This window comes from Ranitomeya imitator, chromosome 3 (assembly GCF_032444005.1).
Source record: "Ranitomeya imitator isolate aRanImi1 chromosome 3, aRanImi1.pri, whole genome shotgun sequence".
NCBI classification, from domain to species: Eukaryota; Metazoa; Chordata; class Amphibia; order Anura; family Dendrobatidae; genus Ranitomeya; species Ranitomeya imitator.
In genome coordinates this window covers 191,328,535-191,346,115 of record NC_091284.1, presented here as the reverse complement: position 1 = coordinate 191,346,115, position 17,581 = coordinate 191,328,535, and the positions used below count along the sequence as shown (strand labels likewise).

General features: G+C 42.5%; 1 protein-coding gene across 2 annotated transcripts in view; it reads left to right on the top strand.

Annotated features, from left to right (window-relative positions):
* Positions 1-2,695: 2,695 nt before the first annotated feature.
* Positions 2,696-17,581, top strand: part of KCND3 (potassium voltage-gated channel subfamily D member 3) — a 709,390-nt gene continuing 694,504 nt past the window's right edge. Inside the window, exons 1-2 of one of the 2 annotated variants that reach the window (XM_069761728.1) lie at positions 2,696-3,260; positions 3,831-4,181. The gene's annotated coding sequence lies outside the window, so the exon portion shown is untranslated. The remainder of the gene's footprint in view (positions 3,261-3,830; positions 4,182-17,581) is intronic. The other variant, XM_069761727.1, reaches the window with a different exon arrangement.

Sequence of the window (17,581 nt, the reverse complement as noted above, 5' to 3'; positions counted from 1 at the left end):
GAGCTACAGCTATAAAAGGTTTGCATGGCTGCACGGCCATGCGCTAGTATAAACTTGATAACGTGTGTGTGTAGATGAATGTCTGTCGATGGATGAAAGCTCCTTAATCATTCCCATTCCTAGTGATGATGACTGCTCGTGAATGCTGGAAGCTACCTAGCACCCGACAGTGCTACCTGCACACTTAGAACACGTTTCTGCGTCTATTTGCAGTGCCTGGCTGTACGGCACTGTGCGCAATCAGTGCAATTTCCTGACAGCCGGTCAGTGTAGGGTGGGAACTCACGCTTGGACTCAGCATCTGACTCAGGGCCTCCTCAGGTGCGGGCTCAAAAGCCACTGAGTGTCAGAGCGAGTCCAATCAGCAGTTTAGTGGGGGTGATTCATAGGGATACCATTAGGGTCTTTCAGCTGCACCCTGTGACTACTAACAGGGCGCAGCATATTTATGGCGACTCTGTGAAGCAACAGAGTTTGCTTCCATTCACACTGGGTGAGGTCTAACCCACGTGTGAGCAAGCGTCCATCTGCCATTACTCAGCTGCAGGTGTCATCTCTGCACGGTGGACCCTGGACTGTGAACACACCTCATATTCTCCAATATTATTATTTGGTGAATTCTGCCAGTCCTAACAGTGAGTCTCTGCCCTTAAAGCAAAAACAGTCAAAAATAAAAAAATAAAAAATCAAGCGTCCCACAAACAGTCAAGAATTAATTAAAAAAGGCAAGAGTACCTACAACAGTAAAAAATAAAAAAAAAGTCAAGAATACTTACACACCGTCTTGCCACCGGAGCTTGAGTCTGCTGCTCCTGTTCATCTGCACTGGAAGGGTTCTGTAAAAATAAAAATAAATATTTTGCCACATGTGTATAATAGTGACAATGAATACTTACCAATCAGAAGCAAAAGTACTCACTTCAGTCTCCTGTCCACTCTGTGAGGTCTGGTCTGCCCTGGAGGACATGATGAGGAATGCTGCAAGAAAGATGGAAATGATTACAGACTGCAGGGAGAAAAACAGACAAGCAGACATATAGCTTGTAAACTAACATTTTAATAGAGTGTTCCAAACTTCCAAACTTGATGTGCTGCAATGCTTTTCTCACTTCCAGAGTCTTAAGAGTAATGGAATTCCACTGCCCACACTTTGTTTATAACCTTTGTTTGGGGGGTGGCTTAAAACAAATTCCTAGACATATTTACTTAGAAGAACACATGCGTATGCAAACACAAGCGAATGCAAGCACTTTCGTACACATGCGTTCCATAGACTGTAATGAGTTTATTTGACGCACTCCTTATGCAAGCGTCCGCATGCGTATGGCGGTGGAAATTTGCCTCCACAAAATTTCTAAGATGATGCGTCTGCCGCGCCCAGCCGCACACCGCCAAAATACGCATGCATAAGCAAACACGGACTAACGCATGCAAACGCATGCACCTGCTTCTACAATGTAAAAGACAGGAAATCAAGACGCTTGCGGATGTATGTGTCCAAAATTCTGCGGACACAACCGCAAATGTGAAACCAGCCTTATTCCAATAGGAATCCAAGTTGTGAAACTTTTCCTACTACAGGTGTTTTGCTGTGGGATCTTATTACTTTAGTGAGATGAATGTGTGGTGAGAACTGACACTCACTTTGCCTTATCTACAACATACATATCTCTATTTTCTATGCTTCCTACCTTACATTTAAAATTCTGAACATTGTCAGCGACTATTATGATGTATCATAGAAATGAAAAGTCGGCAATGTTATCCTATTATCCCCTATCTGCCGCACTTCAGCTCTAAGGGAACATCACAGGTAATGCATTTAATACACTCATTCATAATCATCTAAAAGGCAGGATTAATAATAACGTGTCCAACCCTTTCTAATCTCCCAATGTGATATATATCCCTACAAATCTTTTCTTAGAATGAGCTAATTATATTCCAAGACTTCATAAAAATCCCATTGAGACCCGGGATTTCATGGAATGACAACACAATAAATGGTTAGGATAAGGCTTCAAAATGGATACTCCCTAATTGGTATTCTGTAAATTAATAGCTTATGACCCTGCCTGTTTCACACACACACACACACACATATATATACTCACATCCGCCAGTTTATGTTACATGCAAATCCACTGAGCTGTGCGGACGTTGTTAACCCTTTCGCTCATTCCATCTCTAGAAATAGAATTTCTGTGGATTTTACTTCGCAGCTCGTCAGATGTGAACCTGCCCACAACCTTTGTAGACTATGTACGCCAGGCAAATAACTATACAAATGACATATCGAACCCGGTAGTCCATGGAGTGCATGATGCAAAAATAGATGTTGTACATCAATGCTGATTGTTCACATTTCTGAGAAGGAACAGTTAATGAACCTTTAACTCAGTAATTACGGTCTTGAAATACATTTGCCATAATGCTCCCCACCCTCATATACACACACAACAGAAGCAAGTGACTAATGGTGCTGCTTGACTATGCCAGGGAATGGAAATCATCGCCTTCCTGTCATAACACATCAACCCGTTCACACATCCCCGAAGGAAGGCTGGGCTGGACAGGGTTAAAGAGCATTTTTAACAAGATCCCATGTTGTTGCGAATTCCATCTCTTTATGCATGCTTAGGGGTTAATATCTTCATCCCCCACCCCAGAAATGCCCTCCTATCTGTCTGATCCTAGTGAGCATGGGAGGTCTGTTCATCCAGCAGTTGATCTGTATCACAGCATCACCTCTGAGATATAGGACAGTGTAAGAACCTAAAAATAGCTACGAAGACAAAAAAAAAGCAACCTTGAAGTCATTGGCAGGATGAGCAAGAGAGAGAGAGAAAAAAAATCAGTAAGGCTCGTCTTCTCTACAGTGTGCGGACCTGTTACATGCTTGTGCTGAATGCCATGTAGGAAGAGCCAGGAGTCTGCTTCTATAGCACCATGCGAGGAAATATTAGGTCTACATTCAGCTAGAGAGCAGGGCGCCACCTGCCTTTTAATTTGTATTATTCTCTGCTGGAGTAAACTATAGAGGGAGAGAAAGGGGAAAAAAAGATGAGAATTCTTCACCCTGCATGCTCAGGAGGTAATGCTGGCTGGACCATGTCACTTCTATCCAATGATCAGGGTATGGATGCTCATCAAAGGTTTCCTAATCTCATCCTGTTGCCTGGAGGTGCTTCCTATTCTACATGATTCCTCCAGAATCTCCAGGAAATAGTGGATCTTAAATATTGGGACTTCTTCACAAGGTAAGGAGACAAATGTGTCCAAATAAGGGAAGAAGCTGCCGGTGACTGTTCCTCATTACCTTCTGACAGATGAGACTTGACATTTCCTTTCTCCGCATGAAAGATTGCTTAGTTGGGAAACCTTTTCTCGCTGAAGTGCAGCTTCCATTTTTTTTAACATGTGAAACCAAATGAGAGAAAGGGACAGGCTACTCTTAAAGATGGGGGGGCAGGTGAGAGTAGAACTAAAGGTACTCAGTAGGACAAAGATGACTCTGGGGAAGTCCTCGCTCATAAATAGAACATTGTAAATCACAACAGAAAGCAAGAATGGAAGAGAAAGGGGGTTAGTGAAACAGACCTAAATGCGGGCAATCAAAAGCCTTTTAATAGGTTTCCTAGTATTCTCGAGCAACTTATCTTCTGCGAAGGAGAGTTGGAGACGAAATGTTTTGCGCAGCACTGTAGGTAACTTTTCTGCAAGCTTCCCAGTGCTGAGCCCCATTAGCATGCAGTGTCAGATGTGTTGTGTGTTTAATGATTTCATTTGCTGGTGTGCCTCATAGCTCACATCTCCCTGTTGTTTTACAGCACAAGGGCTGCAAGCGAGAGAGAAGCAGACTTTCAGCTTCAGCTTCATCTCACCAAGCTTAGGTACCAAATCCAGCAACGTCAAGGGGTCTAAGGTTCTATTTGGATTTGATGAGATCAACCTCACGAGTGATGTGTACACGGTGGACCTCCGAATCCTGAGCTGCCGGAGGTGTGGCACCGCTGCTTTCTACTTTTCTCTGGCTGATTTTTGCTTTCTGATTACTTCTGTCTGATTCTTTCTATCGTTCTGCAAAGGAAAAAGGGGGGATAATAAAGAAGCTTTACCCTATTGGAAGATTCTTATATCTGAAGGGGTTTTCCGTAAGTGATGCCTGCGCTATGCTTAAGGTAAGCGTATAATTACCTCTTTTAATTCTCTGACTACCAGTTGATTGTACATGTGTAGGGGGGGAGAGTTTTAGATGTGTGTACACCTAGCCTGTTGCTGATCACAGTTACACGGTGATCTACTATTAAGATTTCCCAAGCAATGGTGGGCAATCTGGTAACGTATTTATTTCTTGCTAACCCGAGTAGCATCAGATTAAAAAAAAAAAGTGATGAGAAGAATAAAATGGCTGATTTGAAAAGCAATCATATAATATGGGTTATTATGGGAAAAGCGTGTAAATAAAGAAACATGGAAAGGCAAAGAAAGGCATGGCAGTCTGTTTACCATAATGTGATTGATGACCTGTGTGACACAGGGGCTCTCTGGTGGAGAGAGGGTTAATCAAGAAGGGATTACTCTACTCATTCAGCTTGAATTTTGTTTATATGGGATTTTATGCTTGATTATCTTTTCTTTTTATAAAAGAGCATTAATAGCCATTTAATAAGATTGTGTAGAAGTTAATGACATGGAAATCGCTGGGTGTTATTGTCTGGGTGCTGCTTATTCTTCTGCATAGAGCAGTGTCGAGAGAGTCGTTGACTCCTAATGCCCCATCATTTTGTGTGGCGCTTAATATAAAAGTGTTCATCATTACAACTTACAGAACAATACCATACATTCATAGCACGAGTGATGTAAGGTAGCATAGTGGTATAAAACAGTGGACTCAGGAGTGATGTATGATGATGATGTTCTGTATGGTCCTAAGACAACTATTGGAACCCATCACTCATTGTATAAAAGGATCATACCAGGCTGGATAACAAATAACTGGAGTGTCACAGTCCTCATATTTCTCCAGAACTATTTATATTTGGCCACGTTCACACGTTGTGGATTTGGTCAGTAATTTACCTCAGCATTTGCAAGCCAAAACCAGGAGTGGAACAATGAGAGGAAAAGTGTAATAGAAACGCGTCACCACTTCTGTATTTATCACCGTCTCCTGGTTTTGGCAAATACTGATGTAAAATACTGACCAAATACTCAGCGACTGAACGTGGCCCTAGTGAGGAGAAAGGATTGAGATGTTGGAGTCTCTAAATTCTAATTAACTAATGTTCCAAACCATAATTAAGACTGTAAGTCTTACTCTTTCCCCTGCCATTGCCCCAGCAGCTCACCACTGTGACTTCATCTGCAGCTCTCAGATGTCATGTGTGATGTCACCAGAATCATCAGACCAGAATAATTACGATTCACTGAAAGCCTTAACCGTCCTTACTTGCATAATTCAGATGTTGGCCAATGTAATATTAACTATTTCAGCGCATGTGGATATGCGCTTCCTCACATTTACAAAAATGAATAAAAGTTTAATGCAGTGGGAGCCAAGAATTGATATGAAAACTACTAGCTTCTATAGGGCTTTGTGCCAGTATTTAGTAAACCCTTTACTTGCCATTCACAATAAAAGCCGCCACTACTTATAGCTTTTTACACAGTATAGTTTAAGATAGAATGAAGTTAAGGTTTCTTTAAGAAAATACCCGTGTGCCAGTTGGACAGTTATTATGTCATCTCACGCAGCCAAGTAACCCTTTCACTGTTTGCTACACATAGAAGATGTAAGAAATAGATGTGTCAAGGGATTATTCTCCAGATACATCATAGATGTTTTTTTTCCAAGCAGAACTAATACTCGTACTGTAACCTGTTAAATAGAGAACCATGTTATATAGTAATGTTCCAGTCATTGAATTCACATTTCTTCCCAGTGAAAGAAAAAACTCCCTGTCTCCGTCTGTCCGTACTGCAAAATCTTCACAGGCCTCTTCCTGCTATCTTATAAACATTGCTACGTCATTTAGAAATAAATCATTTTTCTTTTGACTGCTTTCATGTATCTTGTTCAGTAAAGGTCAATTGTCTTTGTTATAAGGGAGTCTGGTTTCCATTCACCTATATTTCATGTAACACTATAAGGAGATGGAGTTGACAATTCATTTAACAGTTTAACTGCTTGTTGCGTTACCCAGTGTTCACTGGAAAGAGTCATTAATAACAGAGGCCATTTGTGTTCTCTTTACCATTAAGAAACGCTTAATGTTCTACTTTCTAGTGATGGATATGTTCTGCCTATAAGACGTCATGGAAACTGTTCATAAGACCCATTGTTCTTTACTTGCCACCTACTGACTGGTGTTCATAAAGGTACCGTCACACTGAGCAACTTTTGAACGATAACGATAGTGATCCATGACGTTGCAGCGTCCTCGATAGCGATCTCGTTGAGTTTGACACGCAGCAGCGATCAGGATCCTGCTGTGACATCACTGGTCAGAGCTAGAAGGCCAGAACTTTATTTTGTCGTCAGGTCACCCGCTGTCATCTCTGGATCGGCGTGTGTGACACTGATCCAGCGATGAGTCCCCGGGTAACCAGGGTAAACATCGGGTTACTAAGCGCAGGGCCGCTCACATCAGAGAAGAGAGAAATGAGGTCCCCAGAGCCCCCCGATATCTCCAGCACCACCTGCATCCCTGATCCTGTGCCCTGGGAAGAAAATGGTGGGCACATGCGCAGTACACATGTCGAGAACAGCCAGCCGGCAGCCGGTAACAATAGGAGATTTCTCATATTGGTTCATTTTGATCACTGTGATAAACTTCTTTATCACCCCCTTAGTTAATAAATAAATAAATAATAATAAAGCATTTTTTTTATTGGTTTAGGGTTAGAGTTGGGTTAGGGTTGGCACTAGGGTTGGGGTTAGGGTTGTGCTGGGGTTAGGGTTGTGGTGTTGGGGTTAAGGTTGTGCTTAGGGTAGTGGTTAAGGTTGTGATTAGGGTTAAGGGTGTGTTGGGTTAGGGTTGGGATTAGGGCTGTGTTAGGGTTGGAGTTAGAATTGGAGGGTTTCCACTCTTTAGGTACATCAGGGGGTCTCCACACACGACATGGTGCCCACCATTGATTCCAGCCAATTTTACATTCAAAAAGTCAAACAACGTTCCCTCCCTTCTGAGCCCTGCCATGCGCCCAGTGACTTTCCCCCATATAACGGGTATTGGCGTAGTCAGGAAAAATTGCACAATACATTTTTTGGTCCATTTTCTCCTGATACCCTTGTGAAAATAAAAAAGTTTGGTTCCAAAGTAATTTTTTTGTGAAAAAAGTAAAATGTTCATTTTTTTCCTTCCACATTGCTTTAGTTCTCATGAAGCACCTGAAGGGTTAGTAAACTTCTTGAATGTGGTTTAGTGGTACAGTTTTTAGAATGGTGTAACTTTTTGGGTATTTTCTGTTATATTGACCCCCCCAAACTCACTTCAAATGAGTTTGAAAAAATGGTTTTGCAAGTTTTGTTGGAAAAATTAGAAATTGCTGGTCAAATGTTAACCCTCACAATGTCCTAATAAAATAAAATTACGTTTTCAAAATTGTGCTGATGTAAAGTAAACATGTGAGAAATGTTATTTGCTAACTATTTTATGTGATATAACTCTCTGATTTAAGGGCACAAAAATTAAAAGTTTGAAAAGTGCAAAATTTTCAAAAAATTTGGCAAATTTATGTTTTTTTCATAAATAAATGCAAGTCATATCAAATAAATTTTACCCCTAACATGAAGGGCAATATGTCATGAAAAACAGGCACAGAATCCATGGGATCCATTGAAACATCCCATAAATATAACCTCATAAATGACAGTGGTCAGTATTGTAAAAATTGTCTCTATCACTAAGTACCAAATTGGCTTTGTCACTAAGTGGTTAAACAAACTACTTAGATAATAATTATGTAGAAGAATTGGTAAATTTTGAATTAGGATAATGCCTTATTTGCATGTAGCTGAGCAGTGGGCCCCCAGAGTCAAAGTTACTAGTGGATCCTTGGAATACAAGTCCAACACTGTCCATAAATGTTCCAACATGACACTATTGAGACCCAAAACTTTAATTCACTTCATAACCAAGAAAGCTCATTATGAAAAGCCCGATTCTAATGCATCGGGTATTCTAGAATATGTATGTAGTTTATTTATAAAGAGTTTAGAATAATACATTGAATACACAGGATTTGGCCGGCCGTGACCAATTAGCGAAGCGTGGTTCAAATCCCGCGCCAATTTGCGGCCGGACTGTGCCTGTCGCTGATTGTTCGCGGCTGGCCACGTAGTATATAGCACAGCCACGTAGTATATAACAGCCCATGTAGTAAATAGCACAGCCACGTAGTATATTGCACAGCCACGTAGTATATTGCACAGCCACGTAGTATATAACACAGCCCACAGAGTATATAGCACAGCCACGTAGTATATAACACAGCCCACGGAGTATATAGCACAGCCACGGAGTATATAGCACAGCCCACAGAGTGTATAACAGCCGACATACCATATAACACTGCCACGTAGTATATAACAGCCCATGCACACAGTACATAACACAGCCCACATAGTTTATAACACAGGCCACGTAGTGTATAACACAGGCCACATAGTATATAGCACAGCCACGTAGTATATTGCACAGCCACATAGTATATTGCACAGCCCACGTAGTACATTGCACAGCCCACGTAGTACCTTGCATAGCCCACGTAGTACATTGCACAGCCCACGTAGTATATTGCACAGCCCACGTAGTATATAGCACAGCCCATGCAGTATATTGCACAGCCCACGTAGTAAATTGCACAGCCCACGTAGTATATAGCACAGCCCATGCAGTATATTGCACAGCCCACGCAGTATATTGCACAGCCCACGCAGTATATTGCACAGCCCATGCAGTATATTGCACAGCCCACATAGTATATTGCACAGCCCACGTAGTATATTGCACAGCCCACATAGTATATTGTACAGCCCACACAGTATATAGCACAGCCCACACAGTATATTGCACAGCCCACGCGTATATTGCACAGCCCACGTAGTATATTGCACAGCCCACGTAGTATATTGCACAGCCCACGTAGTATATTGCACAGCCCATGTAGTATATAGCAATGTGGGCATCATATCCCTGTTAAAAAAAAGAATTAAAATAAAAAATAGTTATATACTCACCTTCTGTTGGCCCCCGGATCCAGGCAAAGCGTTTACTGATGCTCCTCGCGCACTCCGGTTTCAAGAGTGCATTGCGGGCTCGCGAGATGATGACGTAGCAGTCTGGTGAGACTGCTACGTCATCATCTCGTGAGATTGCAATGCATGGAGCGGTCACCGGAGTGTCGTGAGGAGCGAGAAAGGCCTGTTCTGGATCCGAGGGGCCGACGGACGGTGGGTATATAACTATTTTTTATTTTTTTAATTATTTTTAACATTAGATCTTTTTACTATTGATGCTGCATAGGCAGCATCGATAGTAAAAAGTTGGTCACACAGGGTTAATAGCAGCGTTAATGGAGTGCGTTACACCGCGGCATAATGCAGTCCATTAACGCTGCCATTAACCCTGTGTGAGCGCTAACTGGAGGGGAGTATGGAGCGGGCACTGACTGCGGGGAGTAAGGAGTGGCCATTTTGCCGCTGGACTGTGCCCGTCACTGATTGGTCGTGGCTGTTTTGCTGCAACCAATCAGCGTCTTGGGATTTCCGTTACAGACAGACAGACAGAGAGACAGAAGTGACCCTTAGACAATTATATAGAAGATAATAGTTCAAATAGTAGATTTGATATACTGCAGTAGACGTCATGAAGCCACCGATCTGCCAGAACCCCTGCTGCTAAGGAACTGATAGATATCACTGTTTCATATTGGATATAGAATGGGAGCCATAGCATTAAGCGAGGTTGCCTCCTTCCACAAGCTTTTCTTGATTGATCTGACATTGATGAACAGCCACTTTAATGTCATTTTGGAGATGAATTCTGAAAATAATCTGAGAGGTTGCTAGGCAACTGTATTATCTGTCTCCATATCAAATAAATGTTTTGTTTCAGAGGCCCACCCAGTGTCTAGGCAATGGCATACTATGTACAGAAAGAGATCCCAAGGAGATAACACTGAGTCCTACAGTAAGGGTACCGTCACACTATACGATTTACCTACGATCACGACCAGCGATATGACCTGGCCGTGATCGTAGGTAAATCGTAGTGTGGTCGCTGGGGAGCTGTCACACAGACAGCTCTCCAGCGACCAACGATGCCGAGGTCCCTGGGTAACCAGGGTAAACATCGGGTAACTAAGCGCAGGACCGCGCTTAGTTACCCGATGTTTACCCTGGTTACAAGTGTTAAACTAAAAAAAAACAAACAGCACATACTTACATTCTGGTGTCTGTCAGGTCCCTTGCAGTCTGCTTCCCGCACTCAGTGACTGCCGGCCGTAAAGTGAAAGTGAAAGCACAGCCGCTGTGCTCTGCTTTCACTTTACGGCCGGCAGTCACAGTGCTGGAAGCAGACTGCAAGGGACCTGACGGACACCAGAATGTAAGTATGTGCTGTTTGCTTTTTTTTAGTTTAACGCTTGTAACCAGGGTAAACATCGGGTAACTAAGCGCGGTCCTGCGCTTAGTTACCCGATGTTTACCCTGGTTACAAGTGAACGCATCGCTGGATCGCATCGCTAGATCGCTAGATCGGTGTCACACACACCGATCTAGCGATGACAGCGGGAGATCCAGCGATGAAAGAAAGTTCTAAACGATCTGCTACGACGTACGATTCTCAGCAGGATCCCTGATCGCTGCTGCGTGTCAGACACAGCGATATCGTAACGATATCGCTGGAACGTCACGAATCGTACCGTCGTAGCGATCGAAATGTTATAGTGTGAGGGTACCCTAAGTGTCTTGAAAGAAGAACTTGAAGCTTGAGGGGTCCTAATAACTAAGGTTGTTCATTAATCTTCAATGAATCTCTAGCTGGCGTTTATAACTGCATTTCCAGTTCTAAGTTTTATCTCGCTTTTTAATTTTGTTTTCTAAGTAAAATAACTAACTGACTTCACATTGTGTAGATATAAATAGATGGCGTGAGGGGAGAGGTCAGCAAAATATAGTGTTACTAAATGTTTTCACTCTTGGAATTCAATTATAATAGTTGTTACTTTCTGAGCTAAGAATAACAAGCAAGTAGTTACTGAATATGATTTCAGGAAATAGCCAATTCTTTATTTTGTGTGACTAGGTTATCATATAAACAATCAGACATTAGCCTATCTTACATTCCCAGAATGGCAATGTTCGCACAGTGATTTGGTTTTAAGAGCCTAAAATCCATGGCACCTTATAATAACAGTAAAGTAGATTACGGTAGATTTTAATACATCCTATTGGCATGATGCAAGAATTAAAGAATATGCTGAAAGAAAAAATTAATAAAGTTTAAAGGGAACCTGTCATGTCCCCCTATGCGATTAACCTTCAGATATGGTGTAAAACTACAGGTTAATACATTCTAAACCTGCATGGCCACCACATTCAAATCACAGCTCCCCAGAGGAAGTGAACTTTATTCCTCCCGACAGTCTCCAGCTTTCAACCACACTCACTTGAAGATCTTATAAAGCTGTAATTTTATTTGTGCATTTAGCAATATAACATGGTGTTGGGTAGACGTTTCCAACTATTTTGGGTCTTTGTAAAATTGCCAATGTTTCCAGAGGTAGGTGGGATACCACCCAGTTCAACCAACACCTCATTACACACCAAAATGTCTTCTACAGTATAAGCTGTCAGCTTTCAGTCATAGTGGTCTGCCAGTGTGGCTTCAGTCATCGCTTAGTACATAGTACATACCATATCAGTGCAGAAACAGTTGCCAGTCAGTGTGCTAGGGTGGGCTAACACCCGCCAATCTCTTTATGTTGAGAGCTGACTGAAGCTGTGCCGACCCATCTCTATGCCTAAAAGCTGGAGGTTGCTAAGAGGAATAAAGTCAATTTCCTTGCTGATAGCCAGGCTTTCAATGTGGTGCCCAGGCAACTTTAGAAAGCTTTAGACCTGCAGATTTATCCCACGTGTGCCGATTGAAATCATTTGGGGACATGACTGGTTCCCTTTAAAGAAAAAGACTTCACCCCCTGGCAATTCCATGGATTCTTTCCCAGGTCTCCTGCAATATCTGCACAATTCTGCACCCTGCAATGACATTTTGTCCCACTGGAGCCACAGGCTGCAGGGACAAAAGTCATCTTACATGATCAAGTTGTACAGGAACCAGTAGAGGGCCAGGCTAAGAAGCATCAGAATCTCCAGAGGAGATCAGTACAGTGGTTTTCTTTTTTTACTTTCCATGGAAAAACCAGCAACAGGATTGCACCATACAAGTGATTAGATGTGAAAAAAGCCAAGTATCTGCGTCCTTGTTCATGGGCTGTGTCTGAACCTTAATTTTGCTTAAATTATATGACTAAGCTACAATACCTGACAGAGCCCATGGTCAGAAGTGGTATTGTTTTGGGGAAAACAAGTTGACCCTACTTTCTAATCTGAAAAAAAAATTCAAATGGGATAAACAATTTAAACATTTAGAACAGTTACGGTGCCTTGCGAAAGTATTCGGCTCCCTGGAACTTTTCAACCTTTTCTCACATATCATGCTTCAATCATAAAGATACCAAAGGTACATGTTTGGTGAAGAATCAACAAGTGGAACACAATTGTGAAGTTGATCGAAATTTATTGGTTATTTTACATTTTTTTGGAAATTCAAAAACTGAAAAGTGCAAAATTATTTGGCCCCTTTACTTTCATTGCAGCAAACTCACTCCAGAAGTTCATTGTTGGTCTCTGAATGATCCAGTGTTGTCCCAAATGCCTAATGATGATAAATATAATCCACCTGTGCGTAATCAAGTCTCCGTATAAATGCACCTGCTTTGTGATAGTCTCAGGGTTCTATTTGAAGCACAGAGAGCATCATGAAGACCAAGGAACACAACAGGTAGGTCCGTGATACTGTTGTGGAGACGTTTAAAGCCAGATTTGGATACAAAATGATTTCCAAAACATTAAACATCCCAAGGAGCACTGTGCAAGCGATCATATTGAAATGGAAGGAGTATCATACCACTGAAAATCTACCAAGACTCGGCCGTCCCTTAAACTTTCATCTCAAACAAGGAGAAGACTGATCAGAGATGCAGCCAAGAGGCCCATGACCACTCTGGATGAACTGCAGAGATCTACATCTGAGGAGGGACAGTCTGTAGATAGGACAATAATCAGTTGTACACTGCATAAATCTGGCCTTTATGGAAGAGTGGCAAGAAGAAAGCCATTTCTCAAAGATATCCATAACAAGTGTTGTTTAAAGTTTGCAACAAGCCACCTGGGAGACACACCAAACATGTGGAAGAAGGTGCTCTGCTCAGATGAAACCAAAATTGAACTTTTTGGCAACAATGCCAAATGATATGTTTGACGTATAGGCAACACAGCTCTTCACCCTGAACTTACCATCCAAAGTGTCAAACATGGTGGTGGCAGCATCATGGTTTGGGCCTGCTTTTCTTCAGCAGGGACAGGAAAGATGGTTAAAATTGAGGGGAAGATGAATGGAGCCAAATACAGAACCATTCTTGAAGAAAACCTGTTTGAGTCTGCAAAAGACCTGAAACTAGGACAGAGATTTGTCTTCCAACAAGACAATGATCCCAAGAATGGCCAAGTCAAAGTCCAGACCTCAATCCAATCGAGAATCTGTGGAAAGAGCTGAAAACTGCTGTTCACAAATGATCTCCATCAAACCTCACTGAGCTTCAGCTGTTTGCCAAGGAAGAATGGACAAGAATTTCAGTTTCTCGATGTACAAAACTGATAGAGACATACCCCAAGCAATTTGCAGCTGTAATCGCAGCAAAAGGTGGTGCAACAAAGTATTAAATTAAAGGGGCCGAAAAATATCGCACGCCCAACTTTTCAGTTTTTGAATTTCCACAAAAATATAAAATACGAATAAATTTTGTTCAACTTCACAATTGTGTTCCACTTGTTGATTCTTCACCAAAAATGTACATTTGGTATCTTTATGTTTGAAGCATGATATGTGGGAAAAGGTTGAAAAGTTCCAGGGAGTCGTATACTTTTGCAAGGCACTGTTTTAGTGTACTCATGTTCATTTACATTTCTTTGCCCATGCTGCCAGCCATAGAACGAGTCAATATATAGTGATCAATGTATATAGAGAATACATATGTAGAAGCATCAGTGTGAATGGATGAATAGTTGTAATTGTAACTCCAGAGTTCTTAATACTAGTTCAGTGCCTCAACCTAAGTGTAAAAATCATAGAACTCTATCAAGTATTTTCACATGCAAACATTTTCATACAAAACTTGTAAGAGTCTAACATTTACAACTTCACTTTACACCATTTTCCAAATTATTATGCAAATGATATTTTTCTCGGATTTTCCTACATGTGCGGTGCAAATGAAAATCAGTCTAATAAAAGTCACCACCCGTTAGAGTATACATCAAATTTTATTGAAGAAACCTAGAAACCTCCCAATGCTAACAGTATAATCTCCAACATGAATAAAAATGCAAAATGCACTGTTCCAAATTATTAGGCACAGTAGAATGTTTAAACGTTTGATATGTTTTAAAGAACTGAAAATGCTCATTTGTGGAATTTGCAGCATTAGGAGGTCACATTCGCTGAACAAAAAAGTTATTTAACTCCAAAACACCCTAACAGCCCCCCCCCCCCCCCCCTTCCCAGGAAGAAGCTACAGTGATACGCACGTCGGGGTATCCCTCCTTAGCATCTTTATCCATACAGGTACTGGATGCACTTTTCTTATCAAAAAACTTCTTTTGCCGTGACCTTGCTGTTGCAATGGTCTTTATGCACCTTTAGGCACCTGCACTTTCATGGATTTTTTCTTTGAGGCACATCTGCCTTCTATTTTCTTTCGTGCAATATGATATTCTAACATTGATAATCTGCACTCTACATGAGTTTACACTTATTAGATATCTACATTGCAACACGGTGCTGCTAGGACACTTACAGCTTATTTATTTTTGTGTATACTGTGCTTTGTGTCAAAAATAATTTTCCCACTGTGATGATATTATTAATCTCTTCACAGTAATCGGTTATGTTCGATGGCTTTTCTGATAAAGTGTTTGCACTTACTGGGTTCACTTGAATTGTACTGGTTGCTTGGAGGTCACTCTGTTCAGGGTTTTCTTCCCCTTTTCTTTATTTTATGTATATATTGGTTTCTACTTTTATCTGAATATATCAATAAATTTTGTATTTTACTTTGGGTTGTGTACTTTCCTTCTTTTGAGTTTACAAGTTACATGTTAACATAGGACCCCTTCTTTGATATCACCTTCACAATTCTTGCATCCATTGAACTTGTGAGTAGTGTTGAGCGATACCGTCCGATACTTGAAAGTATCGGTATCGGATAGTATCGGCCGATACCTGAAAAATATCGGATATCGCCGATACCGATATCCGATACCAATACAAGTCAATGGGACATCAAGTATCGGAATGTATCCTCATGGATCCCAGGGTCTGAAGGAGAGGAAACTCTCCTTCAGGCCCTGGGATCCATATTAAAGTGTAAAATAAAGAATTAAAATAAAAAATATTGTTATATTCACCTCTCCGGCGGCCCCTGGACATCAGCGGGAGGATCCGGCGTCCGGCACGGCTTCTTTCTTCAAAATGCGCGCCTTAAGGACCTGTGGAATGACGTCCCGGCTTCTGATTGGTCGCGTGCCGCCCATGTGACCGCCACGCGACCAATCAGAAGCCGCGACGTCATTCCTCAGGTCCTAAAAGGCGCTTATTCTAGGACTTTAGCTGAGGAATGACGTCGCGGCTTCTGATTGGTCGCGTGGCGGTCACATGGGCGGCACGCGACCAATCAGAAGCCGGGACGTCATACCACAGGTCCTGAAGGCGCGCATTTTGAAGAAAGAAGCCGTGCCGGACGCCGGATCCTCCCGCTGATGTCCAGGGGCCGCCGGAGAGGTGAATATAACAATATTTTTTATTTTAATTCTTTATTTTACACTTCCGATACCGATACCCGATATCACAAAAATATCGGATCTCGGTATCGGAATTCCGATACCGCAAGTATCGGCCGATACCCGATACTTGCGGTATCGGAATGCTCAACACTACTTGTGAGTATTTGGAGAGTTTCTGCTTGTATTTCTTTTCATGAAGCCAGAATAGCCTCCCAGAGCTGCTGTTTTGATGTGAACTGCTTGCCACCCTCATAGATCTTTTGCTTGATGATATTCCAAAGGTTCTCTATAGGGTTGAGGTTAGGGGAAGATGGTGGTCACACCATGACTTTGGAGTGCCCCCGCAGGCAAGGGGTACTCGGTACCGGGTCCTTCGATTCTCAGGGGGATGTCACGGTGGCTGACCCAGTCCATGGCCCTTGGGACATCCGTGTTAAAGGGGAAAGGTCTTTAAAGGGATACGCCACCTGTGTTATTTGGTTAAGGTGACGGACGCTGCTTTAAGGGGTCCGCTGGGGTGATGTTATGGCAGCTAGATGGTATACCTTCCCACAGGTGTAGTGTGTCCCCAGGGCTTCCCAGTGTGTGGATGGTGGATGGTGTGAGGCGCAGTGAAGAACGAGGACACAAGGTTGCAGTCGCTTTACCTTTTACTGAAGGTTTCAGCATCCACAGTCCAGAGCACAGACCACAGGGCAGGCAGAGTCCGGCCGCTTTGGAGGCAAATCCAGAGTCCCCTTATCCAGGTAGAAATCAGTAGCCTTCCTCTAGCGCCGTGTGTTGTAGTACCTTATTGCTGATATGACAGGTGGCTTGAGGCTTTTAACAAGGACTCTATCATGCCCCAGCCTCTCATGGGTGCCACCTTGCCTCCTGGGTATAGGGCGGGCAGGTAATGTGAAATTAGCTGTCCTGCCGGTTGCTGGAGCAAGACGTAAAGGACTGTTGCTCCCTCAGTGTTCTAACTACCGGGATCTTGCGCCTCAGAAGGAGGCAGCCTGTGCAGGGCAGAACTCCTCTGATATCCACTCCTTTGCCACGACTTCTTCACCCTCTCTACAATACAGTTCTCTTTCAATGTCTCTTTCTGAGAGGCTGCCGCATTCAGGGCAGGCACAGCTCCGTGTTCTTCTGTCTCAGCCTCTGACAGGATCCCACCCCTGTCAGGGACCAACTACCTGAGCAAAGCTCAGCCAGCAACTAACTAACTTCCTATCCAGGCAACCAGTTTTACCTAAGTGTGAAGAGTGCCCTAATAAATAGAAGCATAGCTCCCCCTGGTAGCCTGGAGTGCGAAATGTGTTGTATGTTTGTGATACCTGGATTCAGTTGTCTTTCATTGCCTCCAAACGTAACATCACTCCCCCTAGAGGAAAATGATATTGCTGCAATGACCAGGACCCAGGGGCATTGCAAGTTTTCTCCTTTTATGCCCATAACAGCCAATGACTT